The following is a 14,955-nucleotide window of genomic DNA, read 5'->3' on the forward strand; positions in this document are numbered from 1 at the left end:
TCGCTCGACATTTAGCTGGCTCATTCACTTCAACTGTTGCCAAAGTCAATGTGGCCAAAGTTTTTCACACCAACTGTGCTGAGCGTGTGTGTAGGTATATATGAGTGTATGTGGCTGTGAGTGTGTGTGTCTAACTTTTCAACTGCTTCATTGTCAATATCAAGACGCACAAACACTCATGCATAGTTGAGGCACACATAGTACACAAACACAATGCTTCGTAAACCTTATCACACAGACACATATAAACCCGCTTTTACCGCTATACACACTTTACTAGTTTTGCAGACAGATATGCCGCTTCGCTTCTTAAATTCTCATTTTATCAGCGCTCGCTGTATTTTATAGGAGAAACCTTTTTTGTAGATACTTTATTTCATTATTTCGCTTTTTGTTTCTTAATTTTTTTTATTTTAAAATTCTAGTTTCTTGCTGTTTTTTTTTTTTTGTTTTTAAGTTTTTAATTTTTTCCTTCTCTTTTTTAGTGCTTACTTCTATATTCTGTTTTTTTTCTATTTAGTCCTCCTTTTATTTTTAATTTTTTTCTTTTTTTTTAGTTTCTTTCTTTCTTTCCTTTTTTTTTAATTTCTTTCTTTGTTTTTTTATTTAATTTAACATTTTTTTTTGCGTGTTTTTCTTCATTTTGGCTTGTTTATGGCCAGTCACTTTAGCTTGTGCTCACTTCTTTGGGATTTCCCGTGGCGCTGTCATTCCCATTTTATGTTTACTTTCATGGAAACTATGCGGAAATGCGCAAATGATGGCATTAGTATACGCATATGCACTTTCCTTACATTCTTTTCTACGAAAATTGCTCGCAAATAAAACCCTTTTGTTAAGAAAGTTGTGCCAAGTTATTGCAAAATGTTGTCGTGGAGATTTTTGAACTTGGGTTTATTGTAAAAAAACAAATATGACAAATAAAAATGATTGGTATGGACCCAACACCCCATTCGCCCTTTTTTTTTTTTACTAACAGCTTCTGGAGCTAAATTGTCAACGAAGAGTCAAAAGATATTTCCTAGCCAGTAATGCTTCAGTATTGTCATTCAAAAAGCGATGCCACTGTTTTTTGATAAACTAATATACCGAACCAAGCCCATTCCAACGAAATTCGGGCTTACCTTACCCAAACGAACGCAAACTTTATTCGGCCATAGACCTTATCTTAATATGAACGGTCCCTAGTTTCTTGTTCCATATTTATCTCGATTTCATGACTACGGAAGAGGTGTTGACTCGATACGACGGTCTCTTCTGAAGATTTCCTTCCGAATTTAATATTGGTGAAGTTTTTCGTTAAACAGTCATGGACTTTTATTTAGTCTGAAATCTAATAAGTCGGGTTTTGGCGAAGATGAATGTCGTTCCGTTTACGAGACGCAGGTCCCTGCCTGGCGTCAAGAATATAACCATTCGGTTAGAGAAATAGAAATGACTCGCTGCACTTAGTAGTCGGCTAGATTGCCAAATACGCTCCGCTCCAAATGACAGTAGAAGACTTGGGCAGAGGTGAGGTAATCACTTTCCAGCGCATGAAGAACTTAAGTAGTGAAATACCACTGACTCTTTTTTTCCCAGGTACTGTATTACAAAAAGTGTAAACTTCATTAAGAAGTTCAAGATTAACGTCAGCAGTAAGAAGGCTGAGTCGGAGGGAATTGGCGTATAAGTCACAGCAATCGCAGGAAAACGCAAAAAGCTTTCCACACCTTTGGACAGTTTTCCGAGCATTTCATAAGTACAAGTATTTGCAATAAGTGAGTGCATAGAGAAAACCCTCCACCGCAACTATCGCAATGACAGTAAAGCGGCACTTAAAGCAATCTCTGCCTAAGAGATCAAATCGCTACTGGTGCTGGGATGTAGATAACGGCTGAATAGTCTAGCGAAACGTAACCAAGTGACACTCAACGCATTTATTTATCGAATCCAATCTTTCTGGTGACTATTAGTATAAAATTTAAAACTTCTGGAGTATTATACTCACTACACTGCTTCTATATCAAATATCAGTTACCCAATTAGCTGAAAGTATGAAAGTTCGTTTCCAAAATTGCATGGTCCCAGTAACCTCCGTCTGCTGTCGGCTCCTTAAGGAAACAAGCGCATTAAACCACTTCCTCAGCTGCAGAGCGCCACGTCAGAAGATTCTATCAGCGTTTTGACTGCGCGTCGCGATTGTTTATTTTATGCTACTGTTTCGTTGTAGCATACTTTTCGGCTTTAAGCATTGTTTGCATACAACAACGGCAAAGCACACACACTTACACAACCGATAATATAAATAAAGCAGAAGACAGGAAGAGGAGTTGCATGTGAATGCGATTTGCTTTGTAGCGTGCAACATCAAAAATGCAAGCGAGTGCCAGCACTTTGAAGAATACGCAGCTACTACCCGCTGTGTGTGTGTGAGGGAACTAAGAAGCATGTGTGAATTTTATTTGAGTGAATTTTCAAGTAAAGCAATCGCCTATTGCTAGAAGCGCAGTTAGTGGGTTTTGGAAATTTTGCTTGACTCGTTGCTTTGATGAACGGAATTATGGAATTCCAGAGGAGAATGGGTCATAAATATTATAGATATTATAACATCCAGTATGTTTAAGCAGTGTTTTGCAAGTTCGAGCGAGACAATATTTATTGCAAAGTAATATTGGAAATATTTTTAATATTTGAACTCCTTTCTATATGTATTTTAATTTTAAGCCCATTTCTACTCATTAATATAAATCAGCTCAAATATATTAAATAAATATTTCAAACCTATACTTTATTGCTATTTTTTTAATTCTTATTTTTTTTCCTTTAACCACTATCATAACATTTTTCATAAATATTTTATTTGCTGTGTGATAACTATGCAATTTTTTCCCTCCCGTATAACTAATAACTCGCTAAATGAATTTATTTGTATTTCGTAAATTAATGATATTGGCGCGCTTCAACTATTTATTTTATTGTGTGAATAAATTTCAAATATTTGCAATAAAGAATTTTGTCGACAAAAAATCGCGTATAATAAATTAAAAATTTAAATTACTTTGTACTTGCCACTTTGCCATTTACCTAAAAAAAATAGTAAACTTCGTTTAATTATCTTTCAAACTCCAAAAAAAAAAAAAAAAAACGAACTGAAATGCTCATAAAATAGTTTTATGTTCACTCATGTGCAATTAAATAATGTGTGTGTATTTCATTTATGGCATTTAATTTTAGTATGCAAATGAGTTTATTTTGAAATAACTTTTCTACATATAATTTTACTTTGTTGTTGCTATTTGTGAGCGCATTTCAAGTATTTGTGTCATTAAATAGTTTATGATATATTTGTAGATTTATCCTCACAAGTATATGTACCTATTTCGGTRTACATATGTATGTATGTAAATAACTGAATAAATATTGTTTTATATATTTCTGTATATTTATTTTAATTAATTTCTTTAATAGCTTGTTAATATTTTATTTTAGTAAAAAATTGTCAATCCATTTCACTTCAGGTCTGTTTAGTATATTTCATTAGGTGTTCTGATTTATTTGATTTATTTCAATATTCCATAGCAAACAATGCAGAAAAAGAAAACAAGTATTCTCTTGTTGGACAAATTAAACCAAATTGGTAAGCCGACTAAGCAGAGAGAGTTCATTCACTAAACTCTAAATACCACATTAAACACAAAAATTTGTTTGTAGCTTACAAACTTTCATAATTAAATATTAACATACAGATTGAGAGCTACAAACCATGAGCAAGCAAACTTATCCGGTAGTTAGAAAATCTTTGTATATGAGTACTAAGGGAAGTTTTAGCGGAAGAGATACCTCTAGAATTTCCAAAAAAAGAATAAAAAATTCGCCCCTTAATCCATTGTAAAACTATTCAAAAATATAGTCCCGAAGTTTCATTAAGTTACTCCGAATATTTTCGAAAAAAAAAGAAAAAGTTGTTTAACCATTTCGATGCCGAAAAATACGGTTCACAATGGTACTTTTTACAAAATCCAAAAATAAAAGCTTCCTGATTCAAAAAACAAAAAAAAATTGCTTTTTCGTTTCAGAAAAGAAGAGTAGCCAAGAAGTTGATGTCCGCAAAAAGTGTCAATCAACGGGATCGTTGTTATTTCTGCCATTCTTTTTTTTTTCTTTTTTACATAAAATAATTGGTATTTTGTACTTCAATAATAAATCTAAGTATACTGAAATAATTCTCCCTTATAAATTTGTAACATTGAGCAATATGTGCAGTAGAAAGTCAACTAAGGTATTTGGTATATATGGTACATAGAGGGTTGAAAAGTTTTTCTTGGTTTTAGATAGTTACTCTAAAAGCATTATTCGTGCAAAATTTTATACGGCTTCTTGATATGCATATTCGAATGGAAAGAAGAATGGAATGGAGAGAATGGAATTTTTTAATTTATAGGTAGTAGGCTGTTTTCTGACTTCGCCCATTTTCACACTGTGACATACAAATATCAGAGAATGTCAACATGCTAAATTTAGTCGAAATCGATTAGTCGGGTTCCGAGATATGAGATTTCACCAAAAAGTTTACCCCGGCACCTATAAAATCCTGTCTTACCATCCCGGCGGCAAATTTTTACCGATGATCCAATTTTGCTCATCTACGAACTCGTACCTTTCATTTTGTCAAATACCAGGCATTCCAAGTTTCATAAAGATTTCTAAAGCATTTCAATTCTTCTCGCCATCCTGATTTTTTATATATTTTTAGCACTATATCCTGTAGATCCGAACTAGAATATCTATCATAGCGCGCTACATTATGAACTGTGTCCAAGAACGGAAGGGAAGTGTGTGTGGAAGATTTTGTGAAAGGATCTGAGTTTGCGGGTTTACAAAATCCAAGTCATGCTAGAATTGAATTCGTGTTTCGTATATTCGGCGTATAGAATCAAAACGTGATTATTGACTCATATTTCTTTAAGCATGAATCCATCAATGAGTAACAGTCAATAGTTATTGAGTCAGGATACATTACTTTTTCGTGGCTGAATTGAAGAATATTGATTTGGACGACCCTTGGTTCCAAAAAAAACCGCACCACATGCGACACAACTAACGAAACACTCAATTTATTGAAGAGAACTTTTGGTGAACGCATTATCACGCGTCGTAAGCCTGTTGCGTGCGATTCAAAATCGTGCGAAATAAAGTCGCTTGTCTACACAGATACACAGATTCAAGCCTGGAAAGAGAATATTCGAAACGATATTGCTGATTAATGGTCCAAATTGTTGCAACAATTTATCTAGAATTGAGTAAGATAATTTTTAAAAGCTGTTGGGAAGCTCTTACCTTCTTTATAATACAGCTAAGTTCTTGATGATCATACATATTTAATTATATGGGTTTTATTTCTTCTAGAAAATTACATGCAGGGAAAATACACTTTATTTGGAATAAATTCCGCTTAACTAAACCCACTAATCTACCCGAGAAACTAAATGTGAACAAAAAATGCCGCTTCTATGATGATAGCGGCATTCTTATGAATCAAATCTGTTTTAGGAAGACAAGAAAGGATGGAAGAGCGATACTGTACAATAATTTATACAACGTGGTTGGCGATGTGAAGCATAAAAGGTGTTAGTATAAATACATACAAGCCCTTAAATATTATATTTGGGATGTGAAGCCAGTCGAATTGGATCTGTGGCTAATAGATCACACAATTAGGTTGATTTTTAAAGTTCAACACTAGCGTGGGATTGTGGCTTTCGATGCTTCCCCTCGTAGAAAACAGCATTCTATGTATATCCAGTTACATACCCACTATATATTTATACAAATACTTATATGCTTACATGCTTACTTACATATGCACGTAAGTCCCACTCACTAACATAATCAAACGCGCTACATGCAACATCTCACATCATGCATCATTCATCATTTGAATTTGTGGTCCAAAATGTCACACGATAAAATCACAATCACACACATATGCATGCCAACATGGTGCCGCATATATGCTTAAGTGCATGCTTGCATTAGTGCGAAATGTCACCGCTGCGTAAACGCACACGCATAAGTCTGGCGCCTGAAATGCTCGCCGCGCTCCGCTGCTAAGCTGGTGCGGCTACCCGAAGTATCGACCCGTCGTGCGCCCGCAAAAGCTCATTTCCGCGCTCGTGCACTTTGAGGCCTTAATGCGTCGACGTGGCGCATCACCGCTGCCTTGAGCGACCGGGTTCTGACGTAAATCCAACTTAAGATATGCAAAGTACTTGATGTAATGCAAACAAACTTATGAGCATAAAGACAGATTTGTGATTGCAAGCGCATATTGATGTGTGTTAGTATGTGTGAGTGCGTATATATGCAAGTTTACGCAATTGCCAAGCAGTGGCATTCAGTCTGTCTCGCGCACAGTCATTTCCAAATATATAGACGGATTTCTATGTACTATATATAAATGTATATGCTCAACAATTTGGATTAGACTCATTACGAATGCGATTATTTGAACTGCTATAAGTGAAAGCTTTCGGGTCGTGGTTTATAAAGCACAATGAAGCCATACTATGGTCGAAAATCGGAAATGGCAGAACTTCATAGAGCTTGTTTCCTATAAAAAGTTGGACTTAAACTGGACCTCACAGTGTCCCTCCGGTATGGAGTATGTTTTTGAAAAAAAGAGGTAGTGCTTGAACTCAGCGCGTTGTTGACCCGTATTTACTTAGACTTGCGTCCAAAGTTGGATTTTTTTCAAGTTCAGCATTTCCCACAACCCCCACCTTTCGACTCTTATGAGTATCGGAAGTGACCACACAAGCTTATGACTTTCTGTTTTAGCCCAGCCTTCGGAAATGAAGTTAGAATTCTGTTTGGCAGTCAACACCAAATTGTCATGGGTACTGCGAGGTACGCTCGGTTCCAGTTCATACCGTCTAATCAATACAACTGGCCGACGATTGGTGTATAATTGAGCTCTATTATCCATATTAACTCAATATTAAACTTATCAATACTTCTTACTTTAATATAAAGCTTCGATTATCTCTTTATGCATAATATTAGGGTGGAGTTCTGGTCTGAATATTGGTTAGTTCTCAAAGTTAGACCAAGGATTTGGTTTTATTTTAATTGTCTCTCAGATCTCGACCTTTATTTCAACTATTTCCACAATGACTCCTATTAAACCTCTACTTTTTACACTATTAACTTATTCTCATATTAGTATAATATTTAATTAGATTACACACTCTTCTACATTCTTTAATGAACTTCTCTTCCCATCTATTATATTCGCCAGTAAGAAGAGAGTTTTTCAAGTTCTAAGTCATCTTCAAATGCTAGACATACTTTAGGACAAGTTTTTCAACATAGAAATATTCTCGGCTTACCTGCAGGACCCGCATGCATAGCTTTTTACTGGTTGGGAACTCGGATCGAACCCAGACCTTACGAACTGAGAGTAAAGGGTTAAAAATTTCGAGGTTTCTTACTTAAAAAAAAAATAAATAAAACACAGACACTTCAAATTTATTAGGGAATGTTTATTATCATTTGAAAGAATATTCTTTCGCAATTATTTTTTAAAGATTACATCTTTCAAATGTTGGCCACGGCTACATCACAGATGGTTCACTCTTGAGTCAAATTTTTGATGACCTATTCGATCATTTCGATTAGTAACTGACAAATGACACTCGTGACCACACGAGGTGGTCAATCGACCGGCCCAAAATGTGAAATTATCTTCCTTCTGAAGTGTTCTCTCAATAAATATATTAATTGATGCGGTGTTTGGCCGTCTGGTTGAAACCAAATCTCGCCGAGAGCATGAGCTTCAATCTCAGGCTTCAATTAGTCAGTTATCATGCCGCGATAACGGTCACCTTTGGCAGTAACGTTCTCATCAGCATCATTTTGAAAGAAATATGGAATAATGATTCCACCGGCCCGCAAAACACACCAAACCGTGGATTTTCTGAAGGAGGTGGTTGCTCTTCGTCCCAAATTCGGCAATTTTGCTTGTTTACATACCCATTGAGACAGAAATTGATTTCATCGGTGAATAAAATTTGGCTCCAAAACGTCGGATCTTGTTGACACTTTCCAAGCAGTATCCATAGAGCAAAGTCATGTTGTTTGGGAAGGTCGAGCGGTTTCAGTTGCTGCACAAGATATATGTATTTTGTGTGCTTTCAATTTAAAATCCCGATGTAAAATGCGAAAGGTCGTCCAAAAATTCAGCCAAATTGTCAAACAGTGTCCCTAGCCTGCGATATGCTGTCGAACATTGCAATTCTTGTGTCATCTTTTGATCCAAAACTTATTCGATTAACCACGCTGCACCATCAATTTCGTCAGTTCTTAGTTGGCTGAATGAATTCACAGCTAGGCACTAATATGGACATTCCAACCGCAATATTGAATGCAACCCGCTCTAAAGCTTTTTAAGACCCTCTAAGCCGTAAAATGCTCAATTCGAATGCAGATAAAGACCACGAGTAGGCTCAGGCAACGAAATCGAGCTCCAATGAGCCACAATTAGCGGCATGTCAGTAACGAGCAATATTTGTGTATAATCAATGTGATATGTTGATCGAGTGGCAACTTATTATGTTTGTTGTTGTATGCCGTTAAGATGATATTATTAGACAGTTGCGGTAGTTAGGCACTGCAGCTACTAAAGCGCAATGCTGTCGACAGAGAGATAACAAGCTTGCGAGCTCTTACCTAACGGTTATCTTGCAGTTGCACATATACATCGGTTTGTAAATATGTGTGTATGCCTAAATTTTAATTGAAAACGTTCTAATTTAAGTCATAGCTTGATTAGCAATTTTCATATAAAGTCTATTGCAAGAGTTGCATGTAAATGGCCTTTGATTATGGTAATCAGCTGTCTGGTAAAGATCAAATCCATTAGCGTGTGGACATGAGACAAGTTTTGGATTTAAGGCTAAGACGGCTGAGAGCAATAATTTTACTAAAAATTTAAGCTTAAAAGGTTTCATACAAGGTGCTAAATTATATGTGTAATTATTTATAAGAGTTTATTTGAAAAAAGTTTAAAACACTTTAAAGGACAGTACATAATATCGGCCAATGATTGGATTTTTCCTCTCGGAAGAGAAAAATAGGTTATAACATCGTCATTTGATTGCATGATTTCTGTTTTTTTTTTTTTTCTTCCTCCTTCGATGGCAACCGAAAACTATCTACGGCAATTCTCAACGTGGTCGCCAGTTCACGATAAACTACCGACCGAAGTTGAAGCACTAGCTATCCCGCAATTGGTCATACATAATGAATTATTGGGCACGATAAAATTACCGGCGCGATAGATATGTACCACGTCTGCTGCCTCCAGTCAGCGTTTGATGCTATTTAATTACAGTCCGAAGGAGTCTCTGCTCGTTACGCGGATGTTTTCGAAAATTGGATTCACAGAGACCCAGGAACAGTTGATACAGTAGACTTGACCGACAAATCTGCTACAAGAAAAGTGAAGGCCATCGCATTGAAAAAGTCCCGCGATAAAGAGTCGCTTCGTCTTAAACCTCGTTTGGTATCAAATGGTTGAGCAATTGGAACATCTGCTCGATCGTAATGGATTGGAGAGTCGGATTCGCCTTCTACTGGCCTTATACTTTCACTGCCATTCGGCAAGCAGTGTTCCCTCCATACTTTTAGTATGCTCTGGGAATCGGTTATTGGTTATTAGGTCACCTCTGGGAGTTCTACAAGACTATGCTCCGGTCTAGAAACCTTCTGTTAGTTGACTTATCTTTTCATAGCATTTACCCTGTCGGCCAGCTTGTCAAGCTCTTTGTAATCACTCGTTTCGTTCTTTCTCATTTTTGTTTGCAACTGAGTCTGGCTTCTTTCTTTAACTTATCTTAGAAATAATGAAGATACTTTGGATTAATTTATTTACAAGCTTTCAACAAACTGGTTAGGGTTTTTGCCTTAAATAGATAGACTAGAGTCAAAGTCACGTAATTTTTCTTAGATTTTAAAGAGATTTTCTATGAATTCTATATTTTACACCATAGACTATAATTTGAAGCATATGCTCACATTCTGTACTTAAAATCTATTTTCCAATGTGTCTATCAAATTTTCTTTGCATTTGCATACATAGATGCAAACATATATTCTAATTTGTCTCAAATTTTCATATCAATAAAATTAGCTTATTACTTAACGACATAATACTGCCTGCTCTACCTGCATTTGAATCTATGATATGCTATGTATGTATGAGTGTATACATGAAGGCGAATCGAACAAAAAATGTTTTTTTTTTTTTTTTTCGTTTGGTACTCTGAAAAATATGTTCCTAGGCACCTCTCAGAAAGTCTCTCCAACAACATATGACTTTCATCATTCATGATAATTTAGTTCATTGAGTTATAGAATTCATAAGAAATAAAAAATTTTCCAAAAATAATCACTTTAACTGCTAATATTTTTTAAACGGTTGGGTTTACGAAAAAATTGTGCAGACCTTTTTTATAGAGCATTCAATTTCCTACAAAATCTAAGGAACAAGTTATTTTTTCAAGTAGCTGGAAGCGAGATATGAAATTTTCTACCTGCATATTAAAAAACAAAAAAAAAAACATAAAAAACTGTAAGTAGGAGGACCTTCCCGTTACAATTAAAAACTCTTTCTTGGAGAGGCTACCCTAGAGGTGTCTAGGAACCTATTTTTCAGAGTACCAAATGAAAAAGAAATTTTTTTTTTTTAATCACCCTAGTATACATATGTTTGGCACTGCTGTTAAGCCGCAACCACATTACAATTCGCTATTCACATCGCATTGCCAACAATGATTAATTTGCCGTTGAGCGTAATTGAAATTACGAACCACAAACACACGGCCACAAGCAGTTAACACAGCTCGCATAAATACCATACTCGCTTATGAAAGTAATTGAATATTTGTGACCATATGGCCTAAATATGAATTACTAGAATCGAGATTTGTACTATTAAGCAAACATTAAGTTGAGAAATCACAACTTTGAAACAAAGTATCAAACACATCTTACAAAATGAGATAAATTCTATTTAGAGATCAATTCCATAATTTTCGCTCCGTAAATGAAATAAAAGTACCTTCTAGAGTATATAAGATTACATACCTGGTAGACTAGATTCCGAAAAGTTTTCGGAAAATCTTGGAAGAGGTCAACTAAATAGTTCGAGGTGCTGTTACAGTTGTGAAATTGGAAACTGTATAAACCACTGTTGAGTTGTGGTCGCAGACGCATTAAAAACAATTAATGGTAGTTCAAGGGAGAAATAGAGAGAGCTGAATACAAGTTGAAAAAGTGAAATAGAATATTGTATGAAACATATTGCTGAATATTAGAACTGGCATTATGATCAGACTTGCTCTTGTAGTATTAAGCATTAATTTCCAAATGAGCACTGACTCTGCATTTAGCGTTGAACTTTTACGGACGAAAATAGTTCAAGACCCACACAAGAATTGAGCGAAGTTACAAACATGACATTACGTCACAAGCAAAATCAATATATTTGAATATACTATAAACTTATGTTTATTTGTGCATTTGTTTAGTGGTAAATGTTAGGCCAGCAAAGCACTTGATTTATTAGCTGGCCTCTTTAGTACAAATTGATATGACTATCATAATATTTTGTTAACCAAATTTTGGCATTGCTATTGTTGTTGTTACGCATTTTGCGGTTTTCATTGAAATGTGGTGAACTCTCCACTAAATTGCTACAAATTTAATTACTTGCTCACCTTTGGCACAATTGTTTGAATTACATTTCCAAATGCTTAGCAGAGCTTAAGTGTTTTTGTGCAAATTCATTTGTATTATATGTAGGAATGCGTAATTATACAAACCTTAATACATAAGTATGTAGAATGTAATAAATAATACTGGTCATCGAAATAAAATTCGGTTGAAGTCCAATACCAGTGAGAAATATGAAATTCAGGTGCTGTTTAAGTTCTCTATAATCTCGCCTCTGATTTACATAATAAACATTTCGAAAATTTTTATTTTTAAAATTGTAACATTTTATATTCCCAAATAAAAACTAAACATAAAATTTAGGCAGTTTTGGGCAAAATCAACGAACTGTTATATTCAAGCGTTCCTTTGCGCCTGCGTTTTCTGCATTTTGTTGACTCCACTTACCCCCCTACACATTTAAATAGTTTCCTCTTACCATAAGGGGTAACATGGATTTACGGGTTTCAAAAAATAAATTTGTTTTTATTGTCTTAAATTCTGCTATACTAATCTAAAATATTGCCCTAAATGTTCAAGTGGATAAGAGTAATAGTTTCGGAGATACAGCCTTGAGAACTTGTGCTCTCGAGGCTAGCTAGGCTAAGTGTGCCGTTTTTAAGAGCGTTTTTCTAGGAACTGTATTTTTGAAATCGGTTTTCAAGATTTCTCGAGAACTACTCAACCGATCTTCATAAAACTTTTCTGAGTTAATGTTTTTACTACAATACGAATATTTTTCACTTTAGATGATCCCGCAAGGAGGCAAAGCTTTTTTCCGAGGGGTCACCGGGAATGGCGTCAATATGGCCGAGTTTAAATTTTTTTTTTTTTAAATTTCAGAATTTCTTTGTTAATATCCTATGTTTGTAACAATAAAAAATTCTAATAAATTATTTAATTTTTATATGAACCCGAGGAAACACATGTAACCCCTTATACTACCAACTTTTTTTTTTGGCTTTTCCACCATCAATATCATCCCAAATTACTTTGCGGTATGCGCAGTATGCTAGTGTTCCCGGACTCGAGATGTCCCCCTGCATTCCATTGGTTTAAGAAGCCATTGAAAGAGCTGAAAGAGAGAGAATGTTATGGATCGGCTTAGGTGTATAGCTTTCTCTTCAAATTGACTTGTTTTTACGACACTCGTCAGAATTCACACAAATTACTTCAGGGAAGTTTTCTGCTACTACAGAACGACGGGATTAGTTCCATTAGACAAACTCGTCAAATAAAGGTCCCCCCAAGTGATTATGACGTTTTTGAAATTGAATTAAACCATCACGTCAAATAAGATCTGTAGTTCCGTCAACATACTTAATCCGGGTCCGCCAATGTAATTATAGCATTTTTGGAAGAACAGGTCAACTCTGAGTAAGACTTCCTGTTCGCGTTTAATTAGCGTTTTTTTCTTCTCTATCATTGATTTTCTTCGATCAATAATATTACCGACCCGCTCAGTTGGTGCTTAGCAAGTGTCACGAAGTTTCGCTCTCCTTAAAATTTTCATTTCTTGTGTTCGGAGTCATTTACCTACTAGTTAATTTTTTTATTTTCTGAATAGTTCCACTGACGTTGAAGCCCCACGGGGCTTGATTTTCTTACTTTAATGGTTGTTGAACTCTGTTTTAATGAGATGTCTGTGAGCGGACCTCCAGAAAACGTGCTGGTGTCGAACGAAGCTATGGATGAGTTACCTCTTACGTGGACGCCACCTAGAGAATTCTTCCTTTGGCTGTCGCCTTCGATTACACTGAATCTGTTAGTTTTTACCTTATTATAAAGATGGATGGAACTTTGAATGGGAACTTTTCGTATAATAATAATCCTCTACTTCTTTACACTCTAACGAGAAGTCAGACAGGATTTTCGATTGTAAACCTTTCAAAACGCGAGGTAACAAACAAGTAACTGGTATAGTAGAGGTGTTTAAATTTAAAATTTTTAAGCGGCCACTTTGTTATTTTTCACGTCCTTTAAATCACTAGAACTCAAAATATCTACAAATATTGAACGCCTTCTGAATCAGTTCTATAAAGTTGCTTTGAATGAATCAAAAATCGAATTCTTCTTATATGGATCGCCTAGCTATAAATATTCATGTTCTTTTAATATTTGAAGTATTCACAAGACTATCGTCACAAACTCATAAAATCTGATTGATATAGTTAAAGATAAGTGACTTGGGATATAAACATAGTGTTGCTGATGCAGTTTTAAATCATACAACGCTTTCAGTTCTAAAACAGTCGCTTCAAACACACTTATTTTTCGAGTGTCACAAAACTCATGAACCGTTATTTCCGTAACAATTTTTCATTTCAACAATAAATTCAAAGAACTGCAATATTTCGAGTAATTCCAATTATTTATGTGCACTCCGTTGCAGTTCAATTCTTCTTCGCTTTGACATTTTTAGGTTTTAAAATAAAAAGCCCAAATAAAAACCTAAATAAAAATCAAAATAAAACACAGAAAAGCCTAACACAGCACCGCTATCTGAAACGGAACAAAGCGGCCGAGCCGGTCACGATCCGCCACCGCAGGACATTTATTAGACAATGGAAACCGCAAAGCAGTGAATATAATAAAATACCGCTGGAAAAAGTTAGAAAATAAACAAAAATAACAACAACAACAAAGTATACGTACAACAAAAGATACGCGGAAAACATGCAACATGCCGAAGTTCCCAAAAAAAATTGCATTAAAATGCAAAAACTTAGTGAAAAGTTTGGCCAAATAAACCAAAATGCGATACTTTGTGTTGCAACAAATGTTATGCATGTGTGTATGCTCGGGTGCCTAGGTGGTGGTGTGAGTGCACGTAACAATCGGAAATCGTTTTGACTCGCTGACTTTTGTTTATAAACATTCGTTTTCCAAATTTTTACAGTTAGAAAAATGAGTGCATATATGTGTGTGGGTGTATATGTGTAAGTGGAAGTGAGCTTGAGCTGTGAGTCGAAATGGAATTTTACAAGGCAACAGCAAAAAGCGATGCATTCGTATATTGATATATATACACATATATATGGTATATACCGTTAGGATCCTCATACGCCACGGAAGTTGTTTATTTTATATGGTATTCTTCATATTAGCCGTTTGGATATACTGTTGATGGCGTTAAAATGAATTTTTTCTGGTTTTATGTATCTACACACTTGACTAGATTAGTAGGAACGATTTTTTTTT

The sequence above is a fragment of the Bactrocera latifrons genome, unplaced genomic scaffold (genome assembly GCF_001853355.1).
Source record: "Bactrocera latifrons isolate USDA-ARS-PBARC rearing strain unplaced genomic scaffold, ASM185335v1 scaffold_19, whole genome shotgun sequence".
NCBI lineage: Eukaryota > Metazoa > Arthropoda > Insecta > Diptera > Tephritidae > Bactrocera > Bactrocera latifrons.